This window comes from Cupressus sempervirens, chromosome 7, assembly GCF_028749045.1.
Source record: "Cupressus sempervirens isolate cs-2001-9-10 chromosome 7, ASM2874904v1, whole genome shotgun sequence".
NCBI lineage: Eukaryota > Viridiplantae > Streptophyta > Pinopsida > Cupressales > Cupressaceae > Cupressus > Cupressus sempervirens.
This window is the reverse complement of record NC_143124.1, coordinates 781,308,562-781,330,370: the sequence shown is the minus strand read 5'-3', so window position 1 is coordinate 781,330,370 and position 21,809 is coordinate 781,308,562.

Here is a 21,809-nt window from a genome sequence, read left to right as displayed (position 1 = left end):
TTATTAATAATAGGTGAAGCTGTGAAGCTTTTGGCACTATTTCTGGCATACCCGATTTGGGGTTTATTGAGAAATTGGTGGATCTTTAAAATATTGGTTGTTTGATCTTAAAGATCTGATTAGAGGTTGGAAATATCATATAAAATCAGTAAAGGGACATTTTAGTGGTATCAGAGCCATGATCTTTCCAGCCTGAGGGTTTGTAGAAGTTTGCATGTCAGTTTTGACAACTACCCAGATCTTGCATGTCAGTTTTGACAACTACCCAGATCTTGCATGTCAATTTTGATAACTATCCAAATCTTGCATGTCATAATTTATGGTTGCATGTTGCTTCCAATCAGCTAGATGTCAAAATTTATGGTTGCATTCTACTTCTAATCATTTGCATGTTAGTTCTTGGTGAATTTGGTGGTTGCATGTTGCTTCTAATCAGCTGCATGTCAAAATTTATTGTTGCATGAAACTAAGTGAAAGAGAAAAGAGATATTTACAGCGAGAAAAGAATAAAGAAATTTTGATCAAACCTCCAGTTGAAAGTAAAAGTATAAAATCCAAGGAAGGAAAAAGTATGGCTAATCTAGATAAGATGGCAAAGAAATTCTTCCAAGACATCCAAAATACTCAGAAGCAAATAGTGGATAGTTTGGCAGAAACTAGAGAGGCTTTGCAAATATTGACAGAAAAATTGCAAGGAGTTGCATCTATTAATGAGAAAGGGAGCACTTCAGAGGAGTCAAGAAATCTGAAACTCACACCCTCTCAATCAACAAAAACTATTTTTCTGCATGCAGATGAGCCACCAGTGCCAAATCCAGCCCTTAATCCCATGGAAGAGGTTACAGGTAACTTGATTGCATTAAGAGCTACTTACAATGGTTTAGATGATGACTTTCATAGTTTAGTTCCTTTTAGAGAATATGTGGATATGATGAACACTTTGATGCCCAAGAAAGAGTACAGAAGGGACCATGACATAAGTGGAAGAGAGCTAAAAAATAAAATAAGCAAGTTTATAGCACCTACTTTTGATGGAACAAATAAAATTTCAGCTAGAGCATGGCTACAAAAATTACAAACCTTCTTCACACTTAACCCCATGAAGGAGAGTGATGCTGTTCAAATTGCAAGTCTACACTTGGAAGATGCAACCTATGATTGGTGGTATCATGGAATGACTACTCAAGGTCATGATCAAGTAACTACATTTGATGATTTTAGTCAAAGAGTGATAGATAGATTTGACCTCAAGGATGATGATTATGAGGATTTTTTTGTGCATGATGGTGAGATACCTGGTAGAGATGAGCAAACATTGAGCATTCATGACTTTTCTAAGAGAGAGTATCAGGCACAGTTAGATGCTTCGTCACATGAGGTTGAGGCTAGTAGTACTTCACATGATTTATCCTACCAGCTGAAGGTGACTGAAGATAGTATTGTGACTACATTATCTCATCATGACAGGTATGTGGAGTTAGTTAGTATTGGTCATATTACTCAGGCGAGGAGTTTTCTTGAGTTACTAGCTGATTCTAGTTTACGAATATGGACTCGAGATTGTTATATTGGCGTTTGGGATTTAGTTGACTGGAAATCTTTAACACTTTTTGGTAGCAGTGATTGTTTGGGTCCTATCATGGATTTGATTAGCAGATTGCATGGTGTTGTCTTTTCTTGTGATAGCAGCTTGTCCAATGTTGGTATTAGTTTTTATACACTGGTGTTGGGCTTTGTTCATATATCTAATCGACCATTTTTGCTGGAATGTGTTGATGATCTTTCATATTTGGTAGTGTGTATAGATGAGTCCCAAGGTCATATTGTCATTGTTGACATCCAGGAGGATGTAGTGGGCAGTTTTGGAGACTGAGTTTCCTTGGCAGTTTCTTTTGGTACAACGGAGTTGGATAGCAGTGCTACAGTTTTTGATACCCCATTTGTTGATATGAGCTTTAGAGTTGATTCACAGTATAGGGATGGTAATAATCTAGAGACTAGTAACTTTGAGGATACTCCTTTAGACAGTGCATCAAAGGAGGTTTGTAGGAGACAGTCAAGCCAGTGCCATCATGTGCCTAATCAGTTGAGAGTTAGTGAGCGAGACATTGCTATCACTTGCCAACATTTCGATGCTGCTCGTCAATTGTTAGCAGTTTATGGATGGGGTTCTCCTACTAGTGATGAGTAGGGAGGCAGTTATCTTTCCTTAACAGAGTTCCACTCTTTATGGGAGGCTATTCAGATTCTGAGACAGGATTATATGCAGTTGGTAGCCAACACAGATTATCTTATGGAGTGGGGCCGTACAACATATGATGCATTGTTGGCCAAGGAAGATGAGGTGAGTGAGCTTACTGAGCAACTTGAGGTGACTTCTGAGATTCTTGAGAGTACAGAGTTGGCTTTCAAGGAGTCACAATTTCATTTGGCTAAGGTGACCATGGAGTTAGAGTGGCTACAGTCTTTACCTGATTCTATACAGTCACAAGATGTGGTGTCTGGTGATCCAAGGATGTCCATGGCCAAGATTGTCAGAGACAGTGGAGATGGGGATGCATCCATCCTTGATACTAACATTGGCATATCAGGTTCATTCCCACTAGAGTCAGGTTCAGTTGAGTTGGGTGTTGTAGCAGATTTTTGTATGCCTAACATGGTGGTGGCCTCTAGTACTGATGGCACGAAGACTAGAGATGTATCAAAGATCATGTGTGATGTTGGTGAGTCGGTAGTTGGCATGGTTCCTGTTAGTAATACTACTCCCTTGGTGATATCTTTGGAGGTAGTAGTCAGTTCAAACATGGTTAATGATCAATTGTAGTTAGTTTCATCTGGATTACAGTCTGAGCCACTGATTGAGATTGGCGCATTCTATCGGCATTACACTATGAGGTACGCCTCGGGATGAGAGTTGTGATGGGCATGACATGGTGATAGGTTTTGCAGTTGACAGCTTGATAATACATGACTTAGAGCAGGAGTTTGGGAGTGATGCTTCAGTAGTTGTTGTTACTGATTCTACTCCTTTGGCTATGACATCTCCTAGCTTAGCTAGTAGTCAGTCACAGTGGTCTATATCACTTGTTCATGGCAAATTTGGTTTGGGTTCCATTTCTTACTCTTTATCTTGTAATGTCTTTTCACCATTAGCAGTGCATGGGAGTTATGGTTATGAGATAGTGGTTGGTGATTTGCAGAGTTGTGTTGACTGTAGGAGTTGTACAATGTGTGGATTCTCCATACTTAGTACAGTTTCATTCGAGAGCGTTCACCATTGTTGCAGAGTTGGATTGTACATTCTGTATAGGCCAATGGGATGCGTTGATGGTATTTACTATCTTGGTAGTTTGATTTGTCCACTTTACTTGAGTTTTGATGTTCTAAGAGTTTGTGTCTCATGGGTTTCTGACTATGGAAGTGGTGATTTTGAAGTTTGGTTGAGCTGTAATTGTCAGTTTGATTATGGATTCCTCTTGGTCATATTGCAGAGGATATTGCAGGAGCCTGTGTTAATTGGCAGTAGTATAGTTCATGACTACATTTGGGATCTAGGTGGATTTATTGGTTTATTGTTTAGCCATTTCTTAAGGAAAAGCAATATTTGGGAGGGGAGGACTTGTCATGTCCCCTTTTCAAATAATTAAAAATAATAATATTTGCTAAGGCAGGCAGGCCCAAAAAGATGAAGTTTCAGCAAAAGGGGATAATCTTTGGAAGCAAATGGACTAATAAATGAAAATTATTATTAAAATATGTTTTATTAACCCCTCTTGGACGTGAGTTAGGGTTATGCCCTCTCTTAAGGGGTTTGAAGGCATTTTGGGCTCATTCCAAAACTTGATTTTTGCTCATTCCTTTGTTATTCTTCAGAGGCTGCCAAACCTGTGGAGAAGGATACCCAAGAACGGGAGTTTGCAGGTTTTCAGGGAGACCCAAGAATGGGATTTTGTAGGTTTTCAAGAAGGCTAAGGATGGGATTTTGAAGCCATTCCACATGCATGCTCATGCAGAGTTTGCCTTTGTGCTGAACAGTGCAGATTTGTGGGTTTTCGGGTGTATATTTTGTAAGAGTTTGGTGTTTCCAATTGAGTATTTCATATCAGTTTGGGTTGCTGCTGTATATCAGACTTTTAAATATTAAAATAGATCTGAATATATGTATTTGGATATGATTATACTTCTATGATAGATTATTAAGTTTTTGTGGTGATTCTGGGCTATTTTGTGCTATTTTCGGGAGCCCGATGAGCATTGTTTTTGTCCTCCATTTGGGAGCTATTGTGTGCATGTTATACAGATCTGGAAATGTCATTTTATAGACTATTATGCTGCTCAAATTTCTGTAAAAATTTCCACTTTCAAATTTATTAATAATAGGTGAAGCTGTGAAGCTTTTGGCACTATTTCTGGCATACCTGATTTGGGGTTTATTGAGAAATTGGTGGATCTTTGAAATATTGGTTGTTTGATCTTAAAGATCTGATTAGAGGTTGGAAATATCATATAAAATCAATAAAGGGACATTTCATCTGGCCTCTCAGAAACCCACTAAAAGTCTGTTTGAAAAATAGTCCTCTACTAGAAACTCATGTCTACACATTTGATTTTTTAAATTTGAAAAAATTTTAAAACTCTAAAGTCAAAACTTTAGAAAAAATACCTCTTGGATGACTGAATCGTGCATTTTTTTTAATAAAAATAATAATAATAATTTATTATTTTTTATTCTTTAATTTCTATTGCCTTTGAATCTGGGGTCAACCTTCAGTTGACCAACCTTTTTACCATGTGGCATTATCTGATTCATTGAACCCTCTACCCATCTACCACGTCAGCGCTACGAGACCCGCACCACGTATCACAATTTTGCTTTGCTACATTTTTCAACCACCTTGCATCTTCATTTTGCGAGAATGCGCATGCCATCCAATCTTGCCACGTGGCGCGATCCTGTGCACTCGCCTGAACTTGCATGTCCATGCCACATCACTACACCTGGGACCCATGCTGCCACGTGGCAAAAAATTTGCATTCTCGCAATATTTATCTCGTGAGCACCTTCGAAATGCAAGAATGTGCACGCCATTGGATGAGGCCATGTGTCACAATCGCAAGCTCCCATCTCCACATCAATGTATTGACGAGGTCATTCAAAATTTAATAGTCATTATGTAGCTGATGTCATCAGTTAAGGTCCACATTATGATTTGCGGCTTATAAAACACACGTCTCTTAAGACATTATAATGTTGGAGTGCTCTTCCATTTAAACTACTTAAAGGTTTTCCACATAATGAATATGGGACAAAATGATTTTAAGTGTTTTTCCCTATGCTCACGAGCTGCCTTGTTCTATGGTAACGCTTCCAATGCGTTGACTGCGAGTTTTGCCTTTGGACCTATGGCTTGATTTGAAACTGCCACTATCTTTACCTTTGGGCATGGAGTTCATTGACTTGAATCCACTTTTCTTTTTATTATTTTTGGCTTGCTCTTTTAATGCAACTGTTCCTTTTAAATGTAGTAGGTTCGCTCTTTTCTTTAAATGTTGAGCCTCTTTTTATAAGCCATGGCTTTTTGTATGACTGTGTTGGGTCTCTGAAACATGAATCTTCTTTTTAGCATGGATTGTCCATTGCTATGGGCGTTCATTTTAATGCATGGTCTTTATCAGTGTTCGTGAGAACTTGTGAGGTTACGCTTTTTAATGCCTATCTACTCCTAATTTAGCGCATGCTCCTATTCTCTTCTTTTAGCGTGGTATTCTATTGTGGAGATTTTTGTTGTGATCAACATGCCGTCTTGGCTACTTTGGCGCTACATTTTCTTTGCCTGTGTTTTGCATTGGTCTATGTGGGTTGCCTGTCAAGAGGCGTGGGTTCTTCTAAATTAGCTTGGCACTGACCTTTCTTTTCTAGGTGTGGCTTTATCCTCTCATGGTGACTCCATCTCAAAACGTCAGCCTTCTTTCGTACATGGATTTCCTTTTACTTTGCTATCGGTGTTGAATTTTGTTTGCCATGGGAGGTTCTTCTAATGCGTGGACTCCCTTTCGACTGCATGTTGAGCTTTGATATAGGCATTCCTTGCCCGTAGGCAATGGTCTTTTTTTTGTTGACAGGTTTTTTGTTTATCAGTGTGGGTTAGTCTCTCTTGCTTGCGTGCAAACTACTCCTTTAACGTGCTCTGTTCCTACTACCCCATTTGCTACATTCTCTTTTAAAAATTGCATCTTATTTTCTCATTTCCTTGGCATTGGGTCAACATTGGATACTCTGCCTCTATTTGGCATGAACCTCCCATTTGCATTGGCTTGTCCTTTCTCTTCAAGCAAAATCCTCTTTTTGTTCTTTCGGTGTGGGTTTGCTCTTTCATTACTAGCAACTTCTTCTGCTGGCGTGAGGTTTTACCTTTTAAAACGTTGTCTCTGTTGTATCCGTCTCCATTGACTGTAGGTGGCTTATTTAAGGTTCTAACTTGCCTTTTCTTTATGCCCTCTTTATTTGGCATTTTCTTCAATGCGCATGGATTCTTTGTTCTTTGCATTTTTTTATTTTTATCACCCATAAGGGCATAACTAGCCTAATCCCCTTTTGTGGTGGCTCTCATATGCAAGCATTTGAATGTGGGTTAACTTTGGAAATCCCCATTCATCAATGACAATGCGTCATCTCTCTGTTCATTATTCATAGAAGTGGAAGTGCTTTCATGTTGTGAGGCTATTTATCCTTTCATTGCTCTTGGCTTTAAAACATGGGGATTCTCCTTACATGGCATGATCTGCCATTTTGACATGTCTTTTCCTTTTAAGCCGGTTTCCTACTCATAGATTTCCTTTCACAAGCCATGTCTTTCATTCTAGGATGAGTCTTGTGCATGAATTTGAAAAAAGTTTATTAACAATAGTTTTCAAAAATTTCTAGTGAGCTGTTAAAAAATTGTGTATTGTCCCACCACATACATGAAGTTACTTACAAATAAAAGCTCTATTATCTTTCCCCTTTGTGATTTCACATAAGTTCAATAAGTCTTCGAATAACTGAACTGGGAAACTGATTCATTCACCACCTAAAACTAAGTGGAATCAATTTTGACCACAGATTGATCGTTAAGAGTCGCTTTACCATTGATTTGCAAACCATTAATTTTCATGTCAGGAGGTCCGTTGACTACCTTTAAAAACTGACCCGATCAACTGACTAAGCTCTGAAACTCAGGATCTCTTTTCTCTTTGACATGTTCAATAGGCCTACAAGGTCAAAAGATATTGACCCCCAAAGTTGCCCACTTCAAACTGCCTGCAGAATAACATGTCAAAAAACCACAAAGTGTGTTTGGTTTGATCTCTGAAAACTGGGCAAAAGGATGTTTAAGGATCTGGAAATAGGGGAATTGGTACTCTATCATGAGGAGAATATGATTATATGATTTATGTTCATGATGAATCACGGGGCACGTTTGGCGAAGACACAAAGTTGGCTACTCAGAATTGCAAGACAGGGGACAATAGCAGAAAGATGTTTTTAGCAAATGGAATGACCCTGGTAAAGTATGCAGACGAATTCGTCAGGGTTTATAAACTAGCACACTTGGAGTATTTTTAGAGTAGAATGCAAGAGAACAAACCATTTGGTCCTACCAATCTCGGATCAAAAGATACAACATCACGAATAGGGCACTTGAATAATCTGCATCTTTGATTACTAGTGAAAAGCTATAAATTGCAATTGGAATTGCATTTGAAAATTGATCAAACGGATTTTTCATGACTTCAAATCTAGAGCGTAGCTAGTCTCTAACCCTTGGAATATGATGCAATAGGAATTTTCTCATTTGGGTCAACTGGTCAAAAGTTATGATATGTCAAACAGGGCTACTTGAAAATATGCACAATTTGCAAATTTACAATAAAGGCAACTAACCAACTTTGAGAGGTTCGAAACCTAGTCAAATGGACTCGAAAAAACTCAAAATATAAAACATAGATTCATTGGTATGGATACTAGACACTCCCAAAGCAGTGAGTCCTAACACATTTTTGTGTGCAAGTTATTCGATGACAAACACAACCTCCTGTTGTTGTTTGACACTTGGGATAAAATTGCAGATTTGACACAAGCTTAAAATGGGACTTCTCCAAATGACTTAGAATGATGATTTAACTACATGTAACACTTAGACAGGTTGAATATAGGGTGTTAGAAACATTGAACACCTTTTAGGCTTCAGAATGGCAATCAGGTACATAGGCATCAAAAATCTTTCATAGGGCTTAAATTCTCAACAGTGCTCAAAATCAGGGCTGCAATTTTGAGCACCAACAGTGCCTTTGACTTTGTTGGGAAATTCCTGCTAATATGACTAGTCTTCAAGAAACTAAAACATGTGGTTTGGCTCAACCATTTGTTATATTTCCCTCTAAAACGTGTCCTTATGCAATTTTTAGGAATGTGTCCATATTATTGACAGTAATGATAGCTATATTTGGTGTTGTAGTCCCAATTGTAGTGATGACCATGGTTACCTTCCCTTGCTACCTGATTTGGTGTCCACATAGGTTTTGATCTACACTCAAAGGCTCTATGTCCATACTTCTTGCAATTGTAGCAGTGACCTTCAAATTTTGGTGTTCTAATAGTTCTAGTCCTGTAGTTATGTGCTTGATGTCCTTACTTTTTGCACTTATGACAATAACTTGCATTCTTAGGCTTGTCATGTTGATGGGCATTCTTGCTCCTACATACATTAGAGGTATGTCCCTTTTTACCATAGAAATGACAGGTAGGTTTAGTGTTCTTACCTTTGTTACTTCTTTCTTCTGTAGTCTTGGAAGACTCTCGTTGTTCAGTGCTGGTGTAACCAAGTCCTGAAGTATCATTGCTAGCCCTTGATCATTTTAGTAGCTACTCAAAGTACTTGATGGCCTCATTGGGTATGTTGAAGCTTTCTGCAATCTCCTTCTCTCTTTTCAAATCATTTTGCAGTTGTTCATTTTGCATCTTCAGTGTAGAGATCTCAATGTCATTGACATTTAGTTCATGATGCACATTCATCATCTAACTTAGAGTGTTTATCTACATGTTTGAGATTCTTGGAAGTTTAATTGAATTTTCTTCTAATCTGTTGGCAAGATTTCTCTTGTATTCTTCCTGCATATCCTTGTCTTCAATGGATCTTTTCTTCTATTCAGTTACCTCACAAAGCATCATGTCTTGTGATTCTTGTTCAAGCTTGAGTGTTTTAATTTCTTCAGCTTGAGATCTATTTTTCTCCATCAGGTCTGCTATGGCTACATTAGACTCTTTCGAATCTCCATTTGAAAATAGATTTGAGGTGTTGATCTCCTTGTACTATGTGTCATTCTCAACTATGGCAATCTCTTTTCTTCTTTTTAAGGATTTCCTTAGTTCTCCTCTAGCTTCTACCAAAGCATGTAAAGTAAGTTGTATGTCAATTTCCTAATTCTCTATGATCTTCCCATGTTTATAGACTTCCATTTTTAGATCTTTTCTCCAAGTTGTGAGGCTCCTCCTTGTGAAAACTTGGCTCTAATACCAATTGTTGGAATTAAAAAGTGGGAAGATTTACTTCTGAGAGGGGGGTAGGGGGTGAATTAGAAGTAACTAACTTTAACCTTTTCAAGTCCTTTTAACTAAAACCATTCACATGCATCTAATTTATTTGATAAACTTGAAAGTAAAGACATGCATGAAAATAGATAACACACAATTTTGGTAACCCAAAAACCCTCCAAAATGAGAAGGTAAAATTGGGGTGGGGATGAAACCCACAAAATATCACTGCAACAATGTGCAACTATTCAAGGTTACAATATTTGACTACTTCCAATGGTCTACCCTATGAAAGGCCTATCCTATTAAAGACTTTACACCCTATAAAAAGTGACCTAGTTAAAGGATTTCACTACCCTTCTAAAAGTAGGCCCAGTTAAAGGACTTTTGTACATTCACTTGGAATGCCACCCTATTAAAGGATTTACAAATGGATGCTAGGACAACCTAAGTCCATAGGATTTCCATATCTAATACAATTGCTAGAGAGTATTAGAAAGTATTTGACCTAATAACTTTACAATCTTCAATTGCTAATTCTAGATCCTTGTTTTGCTCTGATTGATCTAATCCTTGCTTGATCTGATATGTCACTCTACGAGGTTTTGATACTATATTCTTTCAACAACTGAATTCTTCTATGCTGCTCTATTCTTCACTAAGTCTTTTACCCTTCTACACTTCGCTATATTTCACCCATAGATATCCTCTCCTACATACACATAATGGGGTTTTGTTATCCTTTTACAAATTTCAAAGACTTCTAATAGGACTCTAGAAATGAATGCATTCTATTCACTTGAGAAACAACCAAAGGTGCTATGATTTGTTATGTCTCTAGTGCTTAAACATGCTTAAAGTGGCTCTTTGGTCTTAGCGCTCTTGGTCTCTTTGTCTTCATGGTCTATGTCCACTTGCTAGTCATCCTTTTGCTGAAATGGTTACCTTGATTTCTTGACTACACTCTTAGGTTGGGAAAGTTGTTCACTTGTCACCCCGCTTGCTCTATCTATTTGGCTATTTGGGCATCTTGCCTAGCTATTGACTTGAGTCATTCATGTCGTAAGTTTCTTGGGCATATTGTTTGACAAGTCACTTTAATATCTCTCTACTATCTTGGCAAGTGAACACTCTACCTCCTATAGTTTCAAAATCAAGTTATCTTCTAGGCTCTTTTATGCTTGGCTTTGCATCTAAAACTATGGGATCTAAACCTTGTGCTACCAAACTTCAACAAAATCTAGATGATCATGATATCCTCCATGTCACTAAAGAGTTTCAAGATCTATATGCGCAATACAAAGAACTAGAAGAGACAAATGATCTTTCTTACCTTCATCTCTCTAAGAGCATGATGGAAATGAAGTCTAAACTTGAGAAAAGGTTAGAGGAGAAGATTGAATCATTACATGAATCTTCCTTAAGGTCTTTATATGCATGTGAGTCACCTTCTTTGAGGTCATCCTCTTCTTCTAGGTCTACATGCTCTACTTCAAGACATCAAATATCTTCATCTTCTAGATCTAAAGACCTCCTTAGAGAGAAAGCAAGTGATACCTCCTTTGAGCCTAGGCCAAAATATCATGATAAACCTATCTTTGACCAAGAAAATGATGAAGAAATGAATGCATTATATTCACATGAGAAACAAAAAAAGGACTCTAGACATAATTTTGATAGAATTTTTACTCCTTTGGAACATTCTTATGATGACATTTTGCAAACACTTCTTGAAACTAAGCTCATCATGTTGCCTAAGTATAGCTCCTATGGAAATCCTTTCTTGGATACTTATTGTGCTTATCATCAATCTAATGACCATGCTACTTTTGATTGTATAGAGCTTAAACATAAAATCCAAGATCTCATTGATGATGAGATTGTTGATCTTGGAACCTCTAGTGACTCATGTGCTGAGGATACTTTTCTTGAGAAAGATCATATTAATGAACCTATGTCTAGTGATGGTTTTCTTGATACCTCCACTTCTTCCAACACTCGTGCATCTCCCAACATTTCAAAGCTTTCCAACATGCCTCCTTCAAATAAAAAACTTGGTGCTTCCCATATGCAATATGCGTACCCTCAAGGGCTACCTCTAAAAGAAACTCAAGCTAACCTTCACCTGGCTGCAAACCTTTTCCATGCTACTAATCCTAAATATCCTCAACCTTCATGCACTACTATGCCTAATCCATGCACTACTCCATTCACTCTTCATTCTCCCTTGTCCTTAGAAGTGGTTCCATGTCAAAGGACTCTCAAAAGGAAAAAGCTATAAATGTCAAGAAAGATCAAGATCAAGCACCCTTTCATCTCTTTCAAGATTTTTCCCCTCCATATCCTATATCTTGTCCACCTCCTAAGTATGATGAAGATACCACTTCCATTATGTCCCTTGAGCTTACTGAAAATTATGAGAAAAGTTCTCTTCATATGCTATCTAAAGCTACTTTTCAAGATCAAAGCATCCCCTCATGTTCTACTTCTCCATATCCACTTCAAAATTTTATTCAAGCTTCAAGTGCTCCTATTAAAAATGTTGCTCCTATCAAAGCTACTCATGAGTCTATTGATGGCTTCGACCACGTTGCTCACTCGAAAGATGTTGATGTCCCTTTTCACTATCCATTTGCATCTCCTAAGTCTATCCTTGGTCCTTATCCATCAAAGCTAAAGCCTTCAAACCTTCCATCTATATTGGGACCTTATGTTCCGTCATCTCCTACATTTTCCACTCCTAGCTCTCTCGTCATACCTCAAGATCAACAAAGATGCCCATCCTTGATGAATTATCACCCATCTATCCACCTAAACCAGTCATATCAGCCTTATTCATCCATAAATCCCAAGTCCTTTGGAAGTGAGAATAAACATAAGAATCCATTGAAAAAGAAAGATCACTATGTCCCATCTAATCAACATGTGAATGCTAAGAAGGAGAATGCACAAAAGAGACCGCAAAGGTCCACTATTAAAAAAGCTAAACCAAAGAAAATATGGGTTCCTAAACCCATTATTGAAGAAATGTGCTTTGAAGTATCCGAAGGAAAATCTAAAGCTATATGGATTCCCAAGTCTCTTTTAAAAGACTTGAATATTGAAAATACTTCAAAGTTGACATTCAAGCTTCCAAAGGCTTCCATTCCATCTTCTTTCAAAAATCTTTCTAAAAATATTCCAAAGCCTTCCACTCCACTTTTTTCCAAATCTCTTCTACCACCTCATACATCTAAACCTCAAGTTACTTCATCCATGATTCCTCCATCATTCCAATACCCTTCAAGGTGTGTGTCAATGTTGATCTTGTCCAATATTTCAACTACCCTCATGAAATCCTCTAAAGCTTACACTTACTTTCTATACATGAACTATTATCCTCCATATACTCTTCCTACTACCATTTCTCTTTCATCACCCTATCAACATCTTTGAGCATACCTTTCTATGGTCTTGGCTTATCATGACTTATCTTTTCTATAGGAGCATTATCTACATTCAAACAGCTTCAGCTCTTTCTAAAAATTCAAAAAAAAAAAAAGAAGAAGAAGAAGAAAAAATAGAAAAAATAAAAAAAAATGAAAATGTGCCTTAGTGAAAACCGCATCTTGTGGCACCTTGGTAGCAAAAGTAAAGAGAAAGAAATTTATCCTATGGTGAAAACTACTTCTTGTGGAACCTTAGACAAGTACCATGATGAAAACCTGGCAAATAGGCATCATGCATAATTCTTCCATCATCTATCTATCCCCTCTTCTCTCTTTGATCTTGACAATGTAGAGCTATCTTTGCATATTGGCTATCTTATCCACCAAAATTTCTATTGTGCTCTCCCATTCACTCATAACCTCTATCTTGAGCTTTATTCTTATTGCTCTATCCCATTGCTATACTATCTAGTTGACCCCTTGGTCTTGATCATAATAAATGAAACATGGTTCTCATAGGTCTCTTGACATGGCTACTCTTTGGACTACACACTTCATGCTATCTCACTTGTTGGCTTCACTGCTTATCCTACATGCTATCTTGCTCATTTCTTCCATTTCTTATCCAAAACATGCTTCATATGACTATTTCACATCTTTCCCTATCTTGGGTACTCTTGAGGAGTCAGTCCTTGAGGATCACTTTCACTTGCTTCACATTCCTTTCTTATGCATCTTTGCTTATCTATCGGCTTATTTCTCCATCATGTCCTATACCTTGCTAGACATTGGGAGAAAATGATGTGATCTTGCTTGAGAACTAGTGATCTCTAAAACTTTCTAAAAATTTCCAAAAAAAATCATATATGATCCTGAAAAAATCCTAAAAATCAGAAAAAGTCCTGAAAAAATGATCATCTTAGTGAAAACCTAGCAATAGGCACTTTGATGTATCACCAAAAAAATTCAAAAATTCAAAAATACAAAAAATTGAAAAAAGTCCTGAAAAAATCTGTCAAGTGGTGAAAACCTGGAAGTAGGTGCTACTTGAAACCCTTGCACCTATGTCTATCAGTCTCAATCACCTACTTCGCTACACATTTCTTGGCTTGGAATTGTTTCTTGTCCTTGTCTTAGGGGCATAGCTACTTAGCCTATTGAGGTATTCTTGTGCATTAGGGTTTCTTTGACAACTCACAAAACAATGTTTCTCAACACTTCCTCCACCTTGACATCAAGTGTTTTTCAACACTTTTCAGATAGTTTACCTACAGTCTCCGATGTCACAATATTTCTCACTATCAGAATCAAGTCTTGAAGAAATGGCCAAGTGACTTGCACACATGCACTTTAACACTTAAATGACTGAGCTATGCTGATCTTTATCTACTTTGTGTGCTATCTATGATGATTTCTTTGCCACATGTTCCCTCCCTAATAGTCTTTCGAGGATGTCATTGACTAGAAGACTGGGGGCATGGGGCATGTTTTCTTGATTTCTTCTTGTGGGTATACTTTGTTTGTCTATAGTGTTGTAAGCATTTATGCTGGTCCTATTCAACATGTTGACTTACAAATGTATCATCCTTGACTATTTTCCAAGACCTCACTCAGGGTTTATCTTGGCGCTTATGCCTTGATACAGGTGTAATCTTGCTAAATTAAACTTAGGGAATCTAATCGTGTAGTTATCTTGACTTACATGTCTCTAATGCTTAGATTGGATTTTCACATACCTATCTAATATCGATCATATTCATATCCTCATAGTTATACTAGTGATGGTTGTATGATCTCATGATGTCCCTAATAAATGCTCAATGATGAAATTAAGAGTCTAAATGTTATGTGCTTCTTGCTGGTAAACCACTTTTCATATTAGCTTGCATTTTAGGTTCATTTTCTAGCTTAGTCTTTCATTCTTGCATATGGAGAGAGCTCTCTCTTCATCTTTTCATAGACATATCGGCTAACTCCTTTCATATATTTCTTTAGTTTCTTCTTGTTCATGTCTTTTCACCTTCTTAATCTTTCGCTTCATCTCTTTTCTATCTTATCATCACATTATATAAATTTTTGACCTCTTAAATAATTTCAACGTCCTAGATTTATTTTTGGGATCGAAATCCAAATTCGAGTTCATCTTGATGGTCAAAATTGTCTTTTAAAATTCTACTTTCTTTTGAGCAGTTAGTTGACCTTTTGAGGTCTAATCTTTGAATTATCGCTAGGGCATCTTCATTCCTTCATGTCTTCATCATTTCTATGCTTCATATCTACTTCTAGTCACCTTTTCACATCTAAATCATCTTTCTACTAGATTTGACCTAATTTTATGCTATATCCTACAAGGTCAACTCTAGTCAAACTGGGGCATTTTATCAATTTCTTATAGTCATTCTTGGGTTCTAATCATATATCTGTCATCTTGGACATTTCTATATTCTAATTGTCTCATGTCTAGCTAGTTTCTGCATCCCCTTACCTCATTTCAATTTCGATCCTGAGGGGGCAGAAATACTTTATCACTAATTGCTATAGCTATCTATTTCTTAGGAGCATTTTTTTGATCTTCTCACTTGCTCTCACTCTATCCACTTTTCTAGGTGTTAGCATTCTTCTTGAATTCTGACATCATCTTTTCCTAGTGTTCAGTGCTACCACTATCAGGCTGTACATTTAGGACTTGCTATCTTTTTCTACATTTCATTCTTCAAAATCAAATATCTATATCTATCACCGCCTACTTGGCTTTCTATTTTCTTTGACATAATGTGTTCCCAGATCGATCACGCATTAGTCAAAGAGGGGTAAATGTAATCACCTAAAAATGGTCATCTAGACTATTAGCCCCCTTTTCAACATTTTGGCTAAATTAATTTAATCATTTACCTAAACCAAATTGCTAATAATCAATTTATTTGATTATAACCTATAGTTTGACTATGCTATCCTAAGTTCATTATTTGATTAAAAGAACATGTCCCCTTTTAATTAAATAAAACACCCCATTCTTCTAACCCACTTAAAGTGTACACATAAAGTCTTTTTTCTATTTTACAATTAAAAGAAAAGGCTTTGTGACTTTTGTCTTATATGACAAGTCAACTTATATTCTATTGGTTGACTTGTGTGTGCACATGGATCACTTCTCTTTTCGAATTCAACCGTTGATCATCCACCATCTTCATCTTGATCTCCACCGTCCATACATCTTTAAAATGGAGAGAGCTTTCCCCCTCAATGAATCCATCATTTGAATATTGTTATGCTGCAGGTTTTCTAATAGGTTTCTTTGGAGCTTTGTGGGGAACTTCTATTTCTTGTCTACATTCTCTCATACCATAGAATTTTAGTTTAGATTCATGTTGCATGTTAGTTTAGCTTCTATTTTCCAATAATCTATCTGACATAGCTTAATATTTGGATTGAAACACTCTCATACATGTTTTAGCATAGCTCCACTTTGCATCTCATTCTAGCTTAATTTTTATTTGCATTGCATCCTTGAGGAACTGCTTGGGACATTTGCATTCTTGCATCTTGTCTTTGGAACCTCCCATTGCATGGTTTACTAGCAAGAAGAGTATCTCTAAGGCTCATCTGAGAGCCCTTGAACTTGAAATACACTCTCTTGCACTCTGTGGATAGGGAGCTCTAAGCCGACATCCAAGCATTTTGAACTCATGGAATTGTTTGGATAGAAGGGTTTAAAGTGACACTTTTCAAGTGTACAAGGGTTAGGTATGAATCTATGATCAATATTAAATCTTCATTTTCCACTCATTTCTTGCAATTTTCCTATTGTTTGCATGTCTTATGCATTTTTCTTATTTTTTGCATGTTGATTACATAGGTAATGCAAGAGATTCAATCTTATCTTCAAGGTCCTTCGAGATTTATCCCATGTTGGCTCCAAAAATGGTTTACATCTGAGTTTGTGAAGGCACAAACTCATATGTTGATTATGTATTACTTGACAAATACTAATTGATGATGCTCAACACATAAAGGAAAATTGGCTCACTTGGCTCTTATAGCTATTATGTTTCACTTGGAATCTATACTTTGCTCAGCACTTGAACTTTTCTTGGCACTTGAAGTTCACTCGACACCTATTGAATTCTTTGGCTCAACACACATTGTAGCTTGGCTTCTATATTATACTTAGCATTAACTTGAGAGTTGGTTAAGTGTGTTGACACTCAAATGTCAAAACCAATTTGAGACTAATAGCTTCATCTTTGACTCATCTTCAAAAATATCAAGAAAAATAACATCATAATACATATCTGCATCCAAAATTTTCTCTTGAAACTAGCCTTTTAACTTCTAAATATCTTCACAAAGTTCTTCCATGACCTTATTTTTAATAGCTATCTTCTTTATCCAGTCCTCAAGTTTATCAATCTCATCTATTGTATACACTTTTGTGAGTGTACGATATCTTTGACCTTTTATTGTTTGGAGTGCCTGAAGGTCTTTTCCCCAAGTATGTACCTCATCCATAAGCCCAAAATCTGGTCTACTATAGATACCATTTTCTCCACATTAGAATGAACATTATGTAACAAGTTCAAATTAGCCTATTTTATATCTACATCTTTCTTCTCAAAATTGTCATGCCATTGCTAACATGCTTCCAAAAATGAATCAACTTGAACACTCCCCTTGTCTCTCCTTTCTACTACCACAACAAGAGTAACCTCTGGGTGGTCTTGATCCAATGGACCTACAATTCCATGCAAATATCCTCTTAGTAGCTCATTTTCGTTGTGTAGCTTTATCAATTCATTCTCATTATCATCAAAATGCCTAAACACCTTCCTGACGCCTGTAGCAATCATTACTTTAGTTTTATCTACTATGGGCTTTCTTGATAGGACTTTTGTAATCTAATAGTCCTTAGGATTCAATTCTTTGGTCTTAGCATGTGGAGGAGGAATGACTATGTGAGCAAGTAGGTCCTAATCTCTATTTTCATTGTGAAGGCCAATTATTGTGCATCACCTCTAAGTGGCTTAGGCCTCTTGATGGCTTCTACTAGCACATCTATACTCTCCTCTTTATTTAGGTTCAACTGTCACTTTTGTCAAACCATAACTTCCCTCTTCAACAAGGCTAGCATAATACCCATAGGAGACATATATTTGGCTGAAGAGGAGGACTACCCTACAGGCCCTTTTCCCTTATCACTCCTTCCCAGAGTCTTCTCCTTCTATGAGAGATCCAAATTTGGTGTCTATAGTATCAAAATTCCTTGCATCTATATCTTGAGAATTTTTTTGGGGTTCTTTAGGTATTTTTCCTTCCTCAGATACTTCATTGGTTAGTCTCTATTCAAGCTCTTCTTCATGCACTACTCTCTCTTCTTCAGTGACAGGAGGGAGGGGAGTGGTTGATCCTTTGTCCAAAAATGAAAAATCTTGAAATGGTGGTGGTGAGGTACTCAGAGATCCTTATGGTAGAGGTGACATTTGATTCCAATCCTCTCCCAAAGGTTGGTTCATAGGTGTATCTCATATTTTATCACCCACCATTTTAGTCCCTACTAGCATAATGTCAAAATCAGATATGTTGAAAATATCTATTCCTTGCCCCTCTTGCTCATCTATCCACTATTACTACTCATCCTCTAAAGTTATAACCTGAATAGGTTCCTAGGAATAGATGGTAGCATGATGGTGGAGCTTCTCCTCTTCTCTTCCTAGGAAGCCTTTGCAAAGTATGTCCTTTGACTCAACGAGAGATTGTCTTCTTCATCTTCTTCATCCTCTTCATCCTCTTTAGGGATTGTTTCTTAGACTAGAGGAATAGGTATAACCTTTCTTTGTATCTTTTGTTTCCTAGTCCTTATGACAATAGGTCCAACTCTAGCTTTCTTAATGGGTGAAGGAGAGGCTTGTTCCTCTTGTGTAGGTAGGGATACCTCTTGTGCTTCCTATTTTGGGGCTTGTTCCTATTCCCGTTCTATGGAGGCACTTGTAGAATATCCTAAATTTGAGCTGCTTCTTCATTTTGGGACTCTTGGTTCTCGACTACTTTAGCTACCTCTTGAGGTTGAGGTTCCTCAACTTGCATTGGAGAAGTTCTTTTCCTCTTATTCTTCCCTTTGTTAGCTTTGAATTAACCAACTTCCCTATTATGCTTACCTACTATTTCTGACCTAACTAGAAATTATGGAGGAAAATTTGATATTCTTATATTCTCCCCTTTACCCTTGACTGGACATGTTGTGGCCTAAAAGATCATAGTCTAAGGAACTGGGTCAAGCTTGTACAGCTTTTTGATCCAGTCCTTTGCCAATTGGATTATATGTCTTTCCCTATGATTGATATCTGTATTCTCTTCCTTGTCAACCTTTGCATTCATAATTGGTCTATCAAATATCTTTTCATGATTGTATAAGGGATCTAAGACCTCTTGAGTGTCTTGTTGGATAACCTTTAGTGGTATCTTTATCTTCAAGGCGCTTCTTGCCAGATATAGAGTCATCCTACAATAATCCCTAATTTAGATGTCATATTCATCTATCATGTTCATCCAATGATCTTCTACTGCATCTTCATGAACAAGTTATTTTCCTACCAAAATTTGAACTCTACCACTATTATCAAAAAATAGATGAGAAGAGTTGTGATCTGCCAAGGGATATTAATATCATTCTACGTCAAAGGTCATGATATCCTATTTCCACTCAACTTCAAATGGACCTATGGTGATGGGCCATACCTAGGTCTTCTTATGTTGTTTCCTCACTCTCTCATATGTAGATGTGAGTTGTCTTGCAATCTATAGTAAAATTAGCCTATCTAATGGATATCTTGAAAGTTTCTTTAGATTCACAATTGTACCTACTACCCTTAAGTAGATGAATGTCTTGAATTGGATGTAATAGGCACCCATCTCTACAATCCTTGTTGTTGCCTCTACTAACATCCTCTTGGCATAATCACCCTCAATGAACTGGATGATTGCAAAAATGGAAGCATCATTAACTATTCGATATTCTTTGCTATGATTTGAGAGCTTCTTCTTTACCAGTTTGGGATATACCACATAAGACCAAGCATTAGCATCTTGCATGCTTCCCTTCTTATATAATCCTGGATAGTCAATTGTTCTTGTTGCCAGCAAATACACCAAGTATGATATAATGTAAAACTTGGGGTCAACTTTGACTCCTACCAACTGCTCATCTAAGTTTTCACTTAGTATTGTGGCCCAATTAATTGGCATTTTATTTTTTTTGATGGTCTCAATGAAATGTACCATCCAAATATTCAAGTTCCCAGCTACCAGTAAACCTGTAACTCTGCTCAAAAGCATTAGAAGCACAATGGAATATCCGATGTCATCCTTCATGTATCCTCTAGTCATAACTATTGTGCTTTTTGTTTGTGCCACTGGTGTTCTATCAATAAAAAATGATTATTGTATGATCTCTATAGCTTCCTTTTCATGTTCTCTATACCATCTTTTGACTTGATGATAAGTAATTTTCACATATTGATCCACTTTCAGAAGATGGAAAACTTTCACAATGTTCCTCGGTCTTAAGTCCAGGACTATCTCCCCTGTTATAGTCTTCACAATTCTTTCTTTTGACACAACTCTCTACCAAGGCCATGACAAGCTTTGAAGATTGCATTGACATGGGATGCAAGGCCACATTAATGAAGCTTGATTTGATAAGTGTTGATACCATCCAGGACCTCTCCTTAGGCTTGTTGCAAAGTACTAGGAATGTTTTCTAGTCTATATGTCCCAATTCTGTATCTCTAATCTCTGAATGTGCATCCTAAAAGCATGATTTCTTAGGTGCCCCTTGAAACTTGAAAACAACTAGTTTTGGAGCCATCTTCTCTACAAGTGAGCATGACGAGGAAGCTATTTTATCTACATAAATCATACACACATTAGTCTTAAGGGGTCAAAATTAAACCCCAACAAAACCATAATTGTTAAAAAACCAGACCCAAAACCTTGAAACCTTGCAAAACCAATCAAATCCCCCTTCTAGCTCTATTTATGTAGCTTAGTGCACCTTGTGCACTTGCATAGGTGTGTTAGGTGCACTAAATAACCTTTGCAAGGTTATTAAGTGCATATTAGCACACCTGCATAGGTGCACACATGTGCATATGTGCTACTGCACACATTGTGAAGTGTGTTTAAGGGATGTGAAGGGTTTGTAGGGTTAAGTGTACGCATGTGCACATGCACCCTTACTTGTGTTCTAGTTATAAGGGTTTGAAATGATGCACCTATGTGTACCATTACCTAGGTTTGTTAGTTTAGGTTTTCATGAAAGGTGCGCACCTTGGATAGGTGTACATTTGTACACCTTTATAATGCCTTAACTAAGTGTTGTGTGCAAGTGGGAAAAATTTAACTTACCTATATACATGCGAAGGTGCACTTTGAATGCTCTACTGGGGAAAATGAATAAGGGGAGGGCTGGTCCTAGGTATTTATAGACTCAGGACCATGTGCACCTTTGGGATGTGTGTACTTGCATACGTGTGCACCTCCAAAGGGTGTGCATGCACACATGCACATCTAGCACACATGCACACCCATGATAGGTGTGCATGATCACCTTTCTGGTCCAATGTTCTCAAATCTAACAATTGGGTTTTTTAGACAGGGTACTAGGAAAGACTTCGACTCTAGGTAGAGCCCCAAAAAGACTCAGAACCTAACACAAGGAAGGATAGGGAAAAATTAGGGCCAATGGCACACCCAACTTTCTGAACCACCCTGCAAGAGTTAACACAACATAAGAAAACATAGAGAACAACAAC